Here is a 16,738-nt window from a genome sequence, read left to right as displayed (position 1 = left end):
AGGCTTTGATGCTACTTAATTCTTTACCCGAAAGTTGGGAGACTTTGATTATGACAGTTAGTAATTCGGCGCCCGATGGAGTTGTCACAATGAGCCAAGTCACTAGTAGCTTATGGAATGAAGAAATTAGAAGAAAATCAGTAGGTTTCTCTCATTCGGAGGCATTTGTTATGAGAGGCCGAAGTAAAACAAGGGAGAGGAGTAAGACTCCTCATGGTCGTGATCAAAGCTGTGACAAATCAAGAGATGGCTCTTTTTCAAAGAAAGACATTGAGTGCCATTATTGCCATGAGAAAGGGCACATGAAGCGAGAATGCCAAAAGCTCAAGAACAAGGAGAAAAAGCATGACAAAAGTGTAGATAAGAAGCAAAAAGACATAACGGCGGTTACTACCGATGATCTCATGGTCGTTTGTGAAGGTGATTGTATCAATTTTGTGGGCCAAAAGAGTAATTGAGTAATTGATTCCGGTGCTTCTTTTCATGTGATTTCTCGAGTTGATTTCTTTAGTACCTATGCCAAAGGAGATTATAGGTGTGTTCGAATGGGTAATGAAGGTTTGACCAAGATTGTTGGCATGGGTGATGTTTGCTTGGAAACAAATTTGGGCTGCAAGTTGTTACTTAAAGATATGAGGCATGTTCCTGACATTCACCTCAATTTGATCTCTACCGGAAAACTAGATGACGAAGGCTATAACAACAAATTTGGTGATGGAATATGGAAGCTCACAAAAGGTTCTTTGGTGGTGGCTAAGTGCAAGAAGACTCATACACTTTATTCGATGCAAGAAAAAATTTGTAAAAGTGTTGTCAATGCACTTGAAGATGATACTTCTACCGAATTGTGGCACAAGCGGCTTGGGCACATGAGTGAAAAAGGGACTGCAAGTTTTGTTCAAAAAAGAGCTTCTATCCGGTTTGAAAGGCACACATCTTAAAATTTGTGTTCATTGTTTAGCAAGTAAACAACATAGAGTTTCTTTTCATAAAAATTTTGCTTCTAGAAAATAAAATGTTTTAGAGTTGATTCATTCGAATGTTTGTGGTCCTTTAAAAGTTAAAACACATAGTGGTGCACTTTATTTTGTTACTTTTATTGATGATTATTCAAGGAAAATTTAAGCTTTTATATTAAAAACTAAAGATCAAGTTTTAGATGTATTTAAGCATTTCCAGGCCATGGTTGAAAGAGAAACAAGGCAAAAATTGAATTGCATCCGATCAGACAATGGTGGTGAATACATTGGGCCATTTGATGAGTATTGTCGCAGCCAAGGTATTCAGCACCAAAAGACAGTTAAGAAGACTCCTCAACAAAATGGCGTTGCCGAGAGGATGAACAACATCATTGTGGAAAGAATAAGGTGTCTGCTTTCACATGCTAAATTGCCAAGATCTTTTTAGGGTGAAGCAATGAGGACAGCGGTTGACGTGCGGTTGACGTGATCAATTTATCTCCTTCCATCCTTTGAATGGTGATGTCTTATGAGCACTTGAGAGTGTTTGGTTGCCGAGCTTTTGTTTACATTCGAAAAGATGAGAGGTCCAAGCTTGATAGTAAGTCCAGACAATGTATTCTTCTTGGCTATAGGGGTGATAAATTTGGTAATAGATTGTGGGATCCGATCGACAAGAAAGTTATTCGAAGCCGTGATGTTGTGTTAATTGAAGACCAAACAATTGAAGACTTTGGCAAAGGTGATCAACCGGAGCCAAAAACTAGTGATCTCATTGACATTGATCCATCTCCTTCATCTTCGGTGGATAATGAAAATGGGGGAGATGTGCAGCCACCTCTTGAAGATGTAGATGATGATGCTACTCCAAATGAAGTTGAGCCCAGAATTGAGGAAGAGCATCCAACTCAAAAACCGTCACCACAACTTGAGTTGAGAAAATCTACAAGGGACCGGCAACCTTCGAGAAAGTACCCTCCCAATGAATTTGTGTTGATTTTATTCAAGGAGAGCCTGAGAACTACCATGAAGCAATTGAGCATGCAAAGAAAGGTGATTGGAAAAAGGCCATGGTAGAAGAGATGAATTCCTTACTTGAAAATCACACTTATGATTTAGTAAAGTTGCCTAAAGGGAGGAAAATTATGAAAAATAAGTAGGTCTTCAAATTGAAGAATGATGGCAAGAATCTGATGTACAAGGCACATCTTGTTGTGAAAGGCTTTGGGCAAAAGAAAGGTATTGACTTTGATGAAATTTTCTCGCTAGTTGTGAAGATGTCTTCTATTCGGGGTTATACTTGGCATGGCTGCAAGTATGAACCTTGAAGTTGAGCAACTTGATGTGAAGACCGCATTTCTTCATGGTGACCTTGAAGAAGAAATTTACATGGAACAACTAGAAGGTTTTGTGGAAAAAGGGAAAGAGAAATTTGTTTGCGAATTGAAGAAAAGTTTGTATAGCCTCAAGCAAGCCCCGTGGCAATGGTACAAAAAAATTGACTCTTTCATGATGAATAATGGTTTTTCTAAAACCACTTCGAACATTGTGTGTTTGTGAAAAATTTCTTAGAATCTTTTGCTTTATGTTGATGACATATTAATTATGGGTCAAGATAACACTATGATTAACAAGTTGAAATTGGAGTTGAGCAAATCTTTAACTATGAAAGATTTGGGGCGGGTAGAGCAAATACTTTGTATGAAAATTGTTCGTGATCGCAAAAAGAAAGCTACATTGAAAAAGTTTTTGAGAGGTTCAACATGGATAAAACAAAGTCAGTTGGTTGTCCACTTGCGGGTCATTTCAAGCTTAGTTCAAATCAATGTCCTACAAGTGAGAAAGACAAGAAAGAGACGCTGAAAATTCCTTATGCTTTAGTGGTTGGTTCTTTGATGTACGCTATGGTTTGTATAAGGCCAGATATTGCTCACGCTATTGGTGTGGTGAGCTATTTTCTCTCTAATCCGGGTGAAGAACATTGGATAGTGGTAAAATGGATTCTAAGGTATCCTCGAAGGACTTCAAAGGTGTGTTTGTATTTTGGGGATAGGAAGTCGATGCTTGATGGGTTTACAGATTCTGGCATGGCCAGTGATGTTGATTCCAGAAAATCTACTTCGGGGTATTTGATGACTTTTGTAGGGGAGCTGTGACATGGCAATCTAAATTACAAAAATGTGTTGCTCTCTCAACTACCGAAGTTGAATTTATTGTCATTACAGAAACTTGCAAAGAAGAGTTATGGTTGAAATTTTTTTGCTAGAGTTGGGTTTGAAACAAGAAAGGTATGTGCTTTATTGTGATAGTCAAAGTACTATTCATTTGAGTAAAAATTCTACTTTTCATTCGACATCGAAACACATTGATGTGAGATACCATTGGATTCGTAATGTGTTAAATTCAAAATTATTACAACTCGAAAGGGTTCACACAAATGATAATATTTTGAATATGTTAACTAAGACTTTGTCGAGGGACAAACATTTGAACTGTCGAACTTTGATGAGTATGGTTGATGTCTCCACCTAAGTTGGTAAGGGGAGAATTGTTGGGTATACCTCCTTAGTGGAGTATGGGACCCAATTGGAGATCCAATGAATATTTTATAATCAGTTTAGTAGCAACTAAGGTTTTGATAAAAAGTCCAAAATTCAATAATATATATAAATATTGCCTTTGCTCTTCCGAATTATGCGGTTGCTTTACAAATATTTTGATGAAAAATTCGGTGGCTTTGCTTTGTGGTTGCTGTGGAATTCAATTTCGGTGGGTTTGTTCTTGAAACTTAGTGTCTCTAATTTGATGCTAGTTTGATTCAGATTTGTGATCTTCTTCAACTTTGTTTCAAAGACTTTTGTTCATTTATTTGGTGAGGTCTTTCCTCTTGATTATTTGTGATTATTTTGAATTCACCAAAGAGTGTTTTGTAAGATCATTCGTGTCTTATTTGTAATCGTTTGAAATTTATTTAGTTGATAGTAGAATCGGATTTCGATCTTGTAGATGTACCTCATATTGAGGGAACCACGTAAAATTCTTGTGTCTTGATTTAATTTTTCCGCATTAATTTTTATTCCCATGGATTGATTTACTTGTGGAAAATTATCTATTTTTCCTAACAATTAAAACAACAATATCAAAATATATATCAATTTCGACATACAGTTATACTCTTTGATATCAGTCTATATACGATTGTTTTGTAGATATCAGAGAGATTGTTTGAGTTCAGAAGACTGAATGCTCAAGTTTTCTTGCTTTGACGGTTGACTTGTTTACTCTGTTTTCCTCTTTGTTTCTCCACATTGAAAATTCAAAAAAATTGTAATTGGTTTTGGAGGAGGGTACACTCTGTTTGCTTGTTTCATATGAAGCTAACGTTGGGGTCCACCATTTTTGAGGTATGACCCAAACTCTCATTTGTAAACCTTACATTCACCAAGTTTCGATAACATTGTCGGGAGCCCCAAACACATTTTTGGATTTTGTAAATGTGAATGTACACATTGAAAAGACTAAAGAGTTGGTTTCACATTCATGAAAGTGTTCCACTTTAATTATAAATATTCTATTTGGAGGGAGTTTCTAAGAAATGAGTTTGTCTTGAACTTATTTTCATAATTCCAATCATTTATATTATAAGACTTATCAAATAAATTATTCAAAAAAAAAAAAAATTAGATTAGTTTGACATTTATAACTCTATAACAAGATTACACTACAAAAAAATTGACTTTTTGCGACGGTAAAATACCGTCGCTAATACTCCTAATGCCGTCGCTAATACTTTTTGCGACGGTAAAATGACTTTTGCGACGGCAAGAGGGGGGTCGCAACTGCAGGGGTTGCAAAAGAGTTTTTGCGACGGTAAGTGCCGTCGCTAATGTTTTGCGACGGCATTTTTTACCTTTTTGCGACGGCACCGTGCAGTCGCTAATAACGTTTGAAATTTCTTGACTTTTTTGCGACGACCTTATTTTACCGTCGCTAAAAATGTTATTTGAGACGACAAAAAATACCGTCGCTAATAGTCTTTTTCTTTAAAAAAAACACTGTTTTTGCGACGGTGTGGTGCCGTCGCAAAAAGTATAAAAAATATGAAATTTTCTATTTTTTGCGACAGTATAATGCCGTCGCAAAAAATATTAAAAAATAATAAAATTTTTATTTTAAATAATAAAATTTCTATTTTTTGCAACAGTATAATGTCGTCGCAAAAACTAAAACCTATAACAAAATTAATAAAAATATTAAAAATTTCTATTTTTTCCGACGGTGGTGCCGTCTCTCACTCTCTAAGAGCTGATTATTTACATTCCATTCACAAAAACATCATAACAGAAAATAAAAATAAAAATTGATCAAACCATCAAATTCAATATTTTACAATGAATAATTAAACTGTACATGTTCATAAAAGCATATTTAAATTATAAAATTCACCCAAATCCTAAAAAAAATAAAATAATAAAATAAAATCTAAAATTCACCAATCAGCACATTGGATATTTAAATGCTCTTACAAAAAATAAAAAAATAAAAAATTTCCAACAAGATCTCAATTTTGAGCCTATTTCAAAAATCAAGCTGCAAATTCCTACTTCTAGAATCAGATCTTCCCCTCGGCAAAATTTATCCTTTTGACCTACAAATAAATAGATAACAGTTGCAAATTATAATCTTTTGGAGAAACCAACCATTTAAACACCAGTAATGAAGACAATGAAAACTGTGGAAAGAACACTTACGTTGTCATCAGGAACAACTGCATATCTCTCAGAGTAAACTTTAATCGGGTCTACTGGTTTTTCTGTGACATCACTATCTCCTGAACATCACAAAGAACAAACCAAAGTTAATACCAATATTTCACTATCACATCATCATCAATTATTATCATTCAATTATAGATTAAGGTATACTTAGTTTCATGTATCATTCAGCTCCAAGGCACTAAACTAACAATGTGATCTCATCAAATATATGCTATATGTTGTAAATTCATGCATGAGCAACGATTATATAAATTTTGCACATGAAAGGAAAAATAATAATACAATCACCTAGGTTTGCCTAGGGTCTTGGGTGCTCTACTGAATTTTCTACAATATCCCCCACCAACATTGGGGCTTTGCACTCCAGCAAAATCCGTAGGTAAGGCTACACATACACCTAGACCCGATCCATACCACAGAGCATCATTGACGATCCTTGCATAAAGAAAGATTTAATACCTTGCACATTGCCTATTAGTCTGTTGGCCTAGAGAGATAGAGCACATTGGTGGATCTTCATATAATAAGAAGGTAAAGACTGATTATAACATGGGAAAAATCAGCTCATTTAAGAACCTAAACTTAAAACTTCCTTACCTTCAATAAATCTCATGGCACAACCAGTAAATGATGTATATGCACATATTTATAGGTAACAAAACTTAGTGATTCAATCACCTAGAAAGCCAAAAGTGGACTACAGGGAAAAGGAAATAAATAATAAAAACCTCACTATTTAAAGAGTAAAGAATTAACCAGAATTAATATATATATATATATATTGGGGCAAATTCGACATTAAAACCGTGCACACTGACCAAGCCAGCCAAATTTTCAGACTACCCTAAAAATTATGAAATATCAAAAGTAACTGAAACAAAAGTATCCTTTTCATGAATAACACCACTAATAACTTTGAGCCATACACATGAGTATGAATTACGTACGATTCATGCAAAGCTTCATTACCTATGATTCATGCAAATCTTCATATGATAATAAGATCCATAGAATTTTTAATTTTTTTATAAAATTTTTAGGGACAAAAATAAACATGATGTTGATGCTGTCTTTAGTCCATGTTCACAAGTCCAAACCGAGTAGCAGCATACATCATCAATCATTAGGTAGCGTCAAAATAACTATATAATATTGTTTATGTAATGTTTTGAGCAAATAAAGAGCCGCAAAATAAGTTAGGCGAGTAGTTCGTTATTTCTCACCAATTTAATAAAAATGAATAAACATTGTACTATCCCGTAAAATTTTTCACTATGCTTATGTTTGGAAAAAGTAAAGGACAATAGAAAAATATATATTTTATTTCCATTTGTCTCACTTTTTTCATAATCTAAACACAATTTACGTGATTAATTAAAAACATCAATTTACGTTATTTCTCACACTTTACTACTTTAACAAAGTGTGACATATTGCTAAATAATTTATGTGAGTGCTTCAATTCAAAGATTGTGCACGCAATAGGTCAACCAATATTGATCATGTTGGAAAGGATTAGGGTGTATTTGATGGAGAGGATGAGGAGTAAAAGAGAATTGGCTAAAAAGTGGTATGATGATATGGGTTCTAAATTTCACAAAATCATAGAAGGATAAGAATTAAGCTAACAAATATATTGCTTCTTTAGCTGGAAATAGGATTTTCAAAGTTTAGGGAATGGCTGGGGATAAATTTGTTGTTGACTTGGATGCTAAGACTTGTTTCATGCAGGAGATGGGATTTAACAGGTATCCCATGTCCACATGCAATCTGTGTCATGTGGTGTTGCTATGAGGAACCCCGAAAAGTATGTCCATGACTGCCATAGAAAGGATGCCTATTTGAGGGCATATAACCATATAACTTATCCAATGAATGGACAAGAGTTGTGGGTGAAAACAGGGAATAAACCAATACTGCTTCCTGTATACTCTAAGATGCCTGGAAGGCCAAGGAAGATGAGGATAAGGGAACCAGATGAGCTGCCTAAGAGTCCCACCAAGCTAAGGAAGTATCAAACTTCAGTGAAATGTAGACAATGTGGGGAAGTTGGGCACAACATGAGAACTTGTAAGGGCGAGTTGCAACAAGGGAAGGTAGCACCATGGTACTTAATTGTTTCAATTCAATTCAATTTACATCTGCAAATTATGTATTTTACATAATCAGCAAACCAATAACCAACAATGGAAAAGGGGAAAGGCCACACAGCAGCAGTACCAATAGAGCCAACACAGCTCTGTCACTACCTAGCCACCATCACCACAGCTCAGAACACCAGCAACTAAATGTGTAAAGGGTCCAATTGCAGCATCAAATGCCAGGCCAATAGCTCAAGGTGTAAAGGGTCCAAATGCAACAGGTGTTAGGGGTCCAGTTGCAGCAGGTTTTAGAGGTCCAACTCAAGGGTGTTAGGCCATCAGTTGATCTCTAATTGATGCTTTTATGACATGTAATGGATTGATGAATAGATCATAACAGTTAGTTCTTTTAGTTGTTTGTCTCCATGCCCATTAATTTAACTTTACATGCAACACATACATGGACTTCACATAGATCTTAACAGTAGGTTTGAGGAAGGTAGGTATTTCATTATTTATCATGTGAATACAATGGATAGCAAAACCAATAATTCAATAACAATGGAGCCTAATAAATGAGCAACATAACAAAATTCAATTTCGATATTTTAATACACACAATCTGCTTTCCTTCCTTCCCTCTTTCCCTTCCTCATCCTTACCTAGCAAGAACTCCCCCAAATAGAAAAAACTTTTTTTTTAAAAAAAAAATTCACCAAAAAAAAAAAAAAAGACTACAAACAACAATCAAGCAATTTCAAACAGATTTCAAGCAATATCAAACAAATTTCAAGCAATCTCAACTAATCTCAAGCAATTTAATGCAAATTTGAAGCATTTCTCCATCATCAGAAAGACAATTTCAGAAAAATAAATACCTAGATTTCAATCAGACGATTTCAGCAATCTGAAGCTTCGTCTTGTTCACGTGCTAGCTTCATCTTAGGGTTTGTGTGTGGGGTTTCGGACCTCTGTCGAACCAGTATCATACTCTAGGGTGGTCTAGTGAGAGCAAATCATCAAGCAAGAATGGGCCGGCCAGTCACCAGCGAATCGACATAGCAAGACGTGGTCGACTTAGATTCAGTCATGTGGTGAATCTATGGAATCCAGACCTGAAAATGCCATTGTCGACCATCGCGAAGTTCAGAGGAGGAATATAAAACCCGTCGTCGTCGGTGGGGTCGAAGTCGTCGAGGCTCGGCGGCGAGAGCTTCGTGAGAGGGTTGAGTTGTGGTGGTTATACGACGGCGACTTCGATGGTTTTGCACATATCGCCGCCGCCGCCTTGGAGGAGAGGAAGGCGAAACCCTAGATGGAGAGAGAGAGAGAGAGCGAGCAGGAGGAGAGGGACGGCTCTGTTGTGTTTGGGTTGTGTTTGTGTTTGTTCTCAAACAAAACCCTACACAAGCCCACAAATGTTATAGTTAATGAATTTTTTATTAAAATAAAAAATTATTAAAATAATTTTTATAGTTGATAATTTTTTTTTTTCATTTGGTAAAGTTAAAAATTTATTTGTTTTATATTTATTTTATATTTATTTTAATGAATAAAAAATAATTATTATTTTTTTATTTGGTAAAAATATGAATAATATTTTCCATTAAAATAAAGTTAATTTTTGTGGTCAATGAAAAAGAGAGAAGATAGATGAGAGAAGAGATAAATGAATGAGAGACACAGAGAGAGAGAGAGAGAGTCAAATAGACAGAGAGAGAGAAGAGTGATGAATAAGAGAGAGAAAGAAAAGAGAGAGAAGAAGATGAAAAAATGGGTGAAAAGATATAGACAAAGAGAGAGACAGAGAGAGAGAAGGAGCTCGATAAATAGAGAAGATGAGAGTAATAAAGTGAGTAAGGCGAACATAGTGGGGGAGAGATAGACAAATAGACAAGTAGACAGAGAGAGAGAGAAAGAGAAGAGTGATGAGTGAGAGAGAGACAGTGAAAGAGAGAGATAGACAGAAAAAGAGATAGGGAGAGAGATGGAGAGAGGGAGAGATAGAAAAAAAGAGAGAAACAAGAGATGAACGAGAGATAGACAAAAAAAAAGAGAGAAATAGAGCGAAAAGAGATGAGCGAGAGAGAGAGACACAGAAAAAGAGAGAGACATAGAGAGAAGAGAAATGAGCGACAGAGAGAGAAGATTTTTTTTTTTTTTGCAACGGAAGAATTGTTAAAAAAATTATTTTTTATTAAAATAATTTTTTTTTTATAGTTGATGAATTTTATTTTTTTTTACATTTAGTAAGGTTGAGACAGTAAGAGAAAGAGAAGAGAGAAAGGAAGATGAAAAAATGGATGAAAAGATATAGACAAAGAGAGAAAGAGCGAAAAGAGATAAATGAGAAAGAGACAGAGAGAGATGAGCGAGAGAGATAAAGAGAAGAGAGATGAGTGACAGAGATAGAGAGAGAAGACAGATGAGAGAGATATGAGCGAGAGACAACGAGAGAAAGAGAGAGACAGAGACAGACAGACAGACAAACAGAGAAGAGTGATGAGTTAGAGAGAGAGAGAGAGAGACAAAGAGAGAAAAAGATAGAGAGTGGGAGACAGAAAAAGAGACAGAGAGAGAAAAGAGATGAACGAGAGAGATAGAGAGAAGAGAGATGAAGGAAAGAGACAGAGAGAGAAAAGAGATGAGAGAAAAGATAGATAAATCGAGGAGAAGCTCGATAAATAGAGAATATGAGATGGAGAGAGTGAGCAAGACGAATATAATGAGGGAGAAATACACAAATAGACAAGCATACAGAGAGAGAGATGAGTGATGAGTGAGAGAGAGACAGAGAGAGAGAGATAAACAGAAAAAGAGAGAGAGAGAGAGAGAGAGAGAGAATGAGAGATAGAAAAAGAGAGAGAAACAAGAGATGAGCGAAAGATAGACAAAAAGAGAGAAATAGAGCGAAAAGAGATGAGCGAGAGAGAGACACAGAAAAAGAGAGATGAGTGAAAGAGATAGAGAGATATAAATAAGAGAGAGAGAAAAAAAAAATAAATGAGAGAGATAGAGAGAAGAAAGATGAGCGAGAGAGATAAAGAGAGAAGACATAAGAGATAGAGAGAAGAAAGATATGCGAGAGACACAGAGAGAAAATGAGAGAGATACACAGACAGACAGAGAAAGAAGAGTGATGAGTGAAAGAGATAAAGAGAACAGAGAGAGATAAATACAGAGAGACAGGAAGATGAAAAAATGAATGAAAAGAGATGTTATATTAAAAGAGTAAGACGACATCGTTTTTTTTATTTTTTTTGTGACAGAAAAATACCATTGAATTTATTCAAACTATTTTGTGACTGTATATATATGAAGCTGTCTCAAAACCACAATCACTATGTTAGGTTAGAGTTTTCCAAAAACTCTTTTGAGAAAATTATACTTTCTTGTTTTCCGTGTTATATTATTTTTACTGAATTTTTTTAATTTTTAATTTTTAGACACACCTAACATAAATACACCTAAAAAGTAAAAAAATCTTTTAAAAATTCACTAAATACCAAAAATACAAAAGAAATACAATAATTCAATACATTTTTTTTTTTTATATTTGTATGTATTTATTAACTTTTAAAAATATTTTTTCATAATTTTTTTTTTTAGATACATTTAAGTAAAGTGCATCTAAAAAAAATATTTAAAAATTTAAAAATATTCACTTAAAAAAAAAAACCACAAAACAGAGTATTTGCGACGGTAAAAAATGCCGTCTCAAAAACCAGAGTATTTGCGACGGTAGAAAAATACCGTCTCAAAAAACAGAGTATTTGCGACGGTAGAAAAATACCGTCTCAAAAAACAGAGTATTTGCGACGGTAGAAAAATACCGTCGCAAATACTCTCCTTTTTTGCGACGGTATTTTTCTACCGTCGCAAATACTCTGGTTTTTGAGACGGCATTTTTTACCGTCGCAAATACTCTGTTTTTTGAGACGGTATTTTTTACCGTCGCAAAAAGTCACTTTTTGCGACGGCAAGTGTACCGTCGCAAATAGTTCCGTCTTTTAAGCCCCATTTTCTTGTAGTGTTACATTTATTTATTTTTAAAACAATTAACATGATTTTGATTGTTATGTATTCCTATTTATAGTTTGAGTATCCATAATTGGCAGACTATTTGTGAATGTCATCGTTGAATAACGGAATAAGGATCCTCTAGAGTTTTTTTTTCCTTCAGTTTAAAAATTCCTAAAATTTGGAGCAATTGTGTAGGAAGATTTACATAATTACCCTCATATTTATACAAGGGCAAAAGTCGTTCATAAATGAAAATTTTTTTATTTTTTAATAGTGTCACAACTGTGTTTTCACGTTCATACCAACATGAATTCTCTACTTTACATAATAGTATAAATATAAAATAAAAAAACAGAACATGAAGCAGGACTCAATACCGAAAGGCAGGGGCAGAGCTATGCTTATAACAGTGGTGTCAACCGACACCACTGAGTTTCCAAAAAAATTTAGAGTACCATGTAATTTTTATCCAAAATTGTTGCCTACTTACACAATGAACCCAGTGGGTCTATCCACTAAAAAAAAAAAAACCATTCTGAAAACTTTACATATTGACCCCACTCACTCTCACTATATATATACAAACAAAATCAAATTTTATTCGGAAAGTTTAGCACTCTACAAATAAACCCACCGTTTGTTTATTCTTCTTGGTCCCAATCTTGATTCTACCGTCGATAATCATTTGGAACGGCAATCACAATTTATGGTCGTTTGGTCTTTGAATGTGGCACCACCAAGGTCATATTTCTTTTGAGTAGTACTACCGACCCCCAGTGAGCCGACCCCCACTGACAACCCCAGTGAGGTGTCGGCTCCCCATTGGCTGAAAAAAAAAAAAAAAAAAAACAGTTTTTTTCCTCCAATCAGAGAGGACCCCCAATACCCCCACTGGGGGTCCAACGCATTTTCCATTTCTTTTACTCAAGACGTTTTTTCTGTGTATGATTCAATTGTCTTGATGAGTTTTTGTCAATATTTGGGATTTGACAGGAACAAAGACTAGGGTTTTTTTCTTTTTTTTTGGGGGGGGGGGTTTACAAGTTTGTAGATATTGGGATTTATAGTTTTGTGATTTTTTTTGTGTTGTGCAGAATGCATTTTACACTTATTTTAAATTGACATTATTTTTGGATTACTTTTGTCAATATAATTGCGAATATATAAAATTTATAAAGTATCATATAAAAGTTAATGTTGCTTGGTTGTGTAGAACTAAAAATATGATATAATGACATTGATGATGCTTTGTTAAATGAACCCGCTGAATGAAATTCCTGACTACGCCACTGCAGAAAGGTGAAAAAAAAGAAGCATACCTGACATGATGAGATGGCATACTTACACCTATGGTATAAGACTAGTGTTGACAAGAGAAGAGAATGTATGTCGCATTTTTTTCACGTATCATTGACTTTCACTACTTCTAAATCAATATGAACACTATCAACTATATACAACCATATTTGTTCTGACCACGAAACTGACCGCAGGCTGCCTCAACAAAAAAGCGCATTGACAATGCCTTCATAGAAATCGGACTGAAAAAAGGAGCAGATCGATTTCTGAAACTATACAGTGAAATACTGGAGGTCCTCAATTCAACAAGTTTTCGAAGGGCTCATCCGTTGCATAGACACTGTCCCTTATTAGCATCGAATGGACTTTGTGCTTCAGCTGGTCTACTTCATAAATTCTCTGCACTTTCTCATCTATGCTTTGGGCTTATCCCCTGAAAAATGACATGTTGAGTGAGTCATACTTTCAAACATCACAAGTAAAAAATTAATGGAAGGACCTCAAATGAGAAAAGTCATTTGGAGGTAGATTATTAACGGAGACAAGGGGATTTCAATAATTGGATATTTCTCTAAGGGGATTCCATGAAATAAGCGATAAAAAGCAAAGTGGATAATATTCCAAAAAGTTTCACTTGAAAAGTAAAACACATAAATGCAGGCAATCAAAGCTATAATAAAAATAAAACTAAAAAACTATAAAAGCCAAAAGTTCAAAATGTCTGAATTTGACGAACTTTTTACGCACTCATTTGTCCACTGGACAGGGAAAAGGGGTAGAAACTCACGTATGGATTCAGGATCTATATGTACAAAGAAACTTGCAGCAATTATTATATAGCAGAGGAGGAGCATTAGTTCCTCAAAGTAATTAGAAGTCCACTCCTGCAAGCACAATGAAGAATGACTATTGAATGAACCATTAAAAAGATGAGGCGTTCAAATGCTTCAGAAAAATGATATTGGAAAATTATTCTTTACTTACAATTATTTAAAATTAAATAGAAACTTTATCACAATTAAAAAGAAAAAAATAAATAAATAAACAAAAGAAAGGGCAGTAATGGAAAATAAGGAATCCCGTATCCATAATAGCTCTCTTGAACAAAAGCTCCGCACACCCACATGCTCTTTTCTCCTGAAATACAGGTGTTTGGGAAAGGTTTTTTTTCGTTTTTTGGACTAAAACTCACAAAAAGATAAAATAAGTTAAAATAGTTAATAAGACAAAATGTCGCATCAAACCGATAATCATTCACTTTTTCTCTCATAAGCATCACATCCAATTATAAAAAAATTTAACCCTCTTTCCAATACAAATATTTTTGCCTATTAAAATAGCCAAAAACTAAAATAACCTATTAAAATAGCTAACTTCCCAAACAAATATTTGGGGGAAGAGGGTGGAGGGTTTAGCTTAACCATGGAAATAAATCAACTAGGCAGTGGACTTCATTGTTTTTTTCACCTGACCCCCATACGAGGTGAAAAAACAGTAAAATTTCATTAAGGCGACAAATATCATTTTCCCAAATCTATGATAATATTTATTGTCATCCCTAATAGTCGCTTTAGTCCTAGTTGGGTTGACATTTTTTTTAAGAGTAATACTGTACAAACTAAAAAAATTTACAAATTGTTATTAGTCAATAATGTATCACTCATCATATTATTGAGATAGTCCTATTTCAATTTTCCAAGTTTCAACATTGCATGACACATCAGATAGTAAGAAAACCCAAGTAGGACTTCACAGCTGCAGTATAGGATGGGTTTCTATCAGGTCCAAATTGTGGACCAGGAGATCTAGAGCAATCACAAAGAAGAAATGAAACAACTACAGCAATCACTCCAAAGACCATTATGCACATAGGACCTGCAATCCAGCCTAGCTGAGCCACACTCCAGGCGAGTGACAGCAGTCCAGATCCTATTACCCCTGTTATTACATGGGCAATTGCTGTCCAAACAGTCCCTTCACATTCAAAACCAAACCCAAAATATAATTAAATTTGTTGTTTATTCAGTCACCATTGGATTCAATTCCTCATAAACATTCAATTGGATATGCATTCATGTAGATACATACATACCTGTTCTTATCAGTGGCCCATTAGGCTGGCTGTACAGAAGATGATGATGATGGAGTATCTAAAAGCAATGGAATGGCCTGTTCATCTTCTTTGTCCGACATGAATATTACAGATGTGCTGAGTTTTTTAGATTGAAATGCATTTGTTGAGGAATTTGAAGGTATGGTTTTTGGGTAGTTTAGCTTATCTGATCTTCCGTTCTTTACAAGGAACCCACATCTATCAGTCAAAGTATCAAACAATTTCAAAGACAAAAATGATATTCAGATCAGAGGATTTCACGTTATGAAATGTAAATAGAAAACACAAAAACATGCAGCGGATAAAATAATCAGATCATACCTTTTGATTGATCTAAAATCTCGTGGATAAATCACGTGCTTCCAGAATCTAATCCATCAATCCCAGCAGTGGGGTGATATTACAATGGTGAATATCACCCACACAAACCACAGTGCAAATGACTTGATCGTTGTTTCTTGGGAGAGAGTAAGTTCATGGGTAGAAACAGACTATACGTTGTTTCTCACTTAATTACCCATAACCATATATCAGATATACAATATATTATTATATCTATCCATATCAGTTAAAACTGATAATATCTGTATCTTGAGTGGTTATCTTAAATAGGTTTGATTTCAAATTCAAAACCTATTTGGATAAGGATTCAAATTCAAATCTAATGGTCATGCCACATGGGCGCCCATTACTAACATCTTCCACTCGCACATGAGTTGGCATGACACTGCCACATCTCTATCTCAATCTCCCCAAAAAACGAACAATCTCATACTAGCCAATGCACCGTGCAACCGCTGAGAACACCTGCAAGTGGGAGCTCTATACTAGAAACTCAATATGAGTCAGCACAGAGACATCAACCCAAAAAAGAAAAGAAATAGTGTCTCATATACCCCAGACCCATCTAATTACACCGGTCCAAAAAACATCTCTAATCCCTCAAAAAGAGCATGTTTGACCCTCTCAATTCTTGCAATATATTCACACTCAATTCGCCTCTCATACAGAGCGATATGAGTTGCCGGCAGTGAATATACGACAGTGGTGTAATACTAGATGATCTTCCCTTTGCACTCATGCCATTTAGTTTAGGATTGACCGCTTTCCCAGTGATGTCCCTTAAGGCCGAATCATGCATGACCGCAGGCAACATACCAAAGTAGCAGAACATCAACCCCTTACCTTATGACATAGTCAAAAGTCACAAAAGGGTACATAAATGAAAGTCATATCAATAATGACACGTAAGACTCACACGGTGAGGAAGCAGGGATCCATTCTCTCACCTCATTACTTGGTCGCCAAGCACATATAGTATGAATACATGCTACGGTGGAGTAACTCTTCCATAAAGAGTGATGTCATACTCGATACACCGTACAGATATTAGTCTAGTCGCTTTCTAGCGCCTAACCCGAATTCTCTATTTGCTCGCCTTCTAGGCGCCAAATGAGATCTCGCATCTGGCTAATCATAACAGGC

The 16,738-nt window shown here is 35.2% G+C and overlaps 2 long non-coding RNA genes across 4 annotated transcripts; both read right to left on the bottom strand.

Moving 5' to 3' along the window:
- Positions 1 to 5,355: 5,355 nt before the first annotated feature.
- LOC114305251 (uncharacterized) lies at positions 5,356 to 9,183 on the bottom strand. Of its 3 annotated transcripts, XR_014338614.1 has the most exons (4): positions 6,335 to 7,130; positions 6,026 to 6,064; positions 5,711 to 5,790; positions 5,356 to 5,607 (listed from the first exon to the last, which is right to left on the bottom strand). It is a non-coding gene; the product is annotated as an uncharacterized LOC114305251 (long non-coding RNA). The 3 variants fall into 3 exon arrangements; XR_014338612.1 differs by lacking the exons at positions 6,026 to 6,064; positions 6,335 to 7,130 and adding an exon at positions 8,697 to 9,183; XR_014338613.1 differs by lacking the exon at positions 6,335 to 7,130 and having other exon boundaries at positions 6,026 to 6,233.
- Positions 9,184 to 12,934: 3,751 nt separating this feature from the next.
- On the bottom strand, positions 12,935 to 15,457 carry LOC145796740 (uncharacterized). The gene is made up of 3 exons (XR_014337247.1): positions 15,233 to 15,457; positions 13,928 to 14,024; positions 12,935 to 13,573 (listed from the first exon to the last, which is right to left on the bottom strand). It is a non-coding gene; the product is annotated as an uncharacterized LOC145796740 (long non-coding RNA).
- Between the last annotated feature and the right edge of the window lie 1,281 nt (positions 15,458 to 16,738).

Source organism: Camellia sinensis, chromosome 8 (genome assembly GCF_055761805.1).
Source record: "Camellia sinensis isolate YWXY chromosome 8, ASM5576180v1, whole genome shotgun sequence".
Taxonomy (NCBI): Eukaryota; Viridiplantae; Streptophyta; class Magnoliopsida; order Ericales; family Theaceae; genus Camellia; species Camellia sinensis.
Note: the sequence above shows the minus strand (reverse complement) of the source record. Positions and strands in the feature narration are given on the sequence as shown.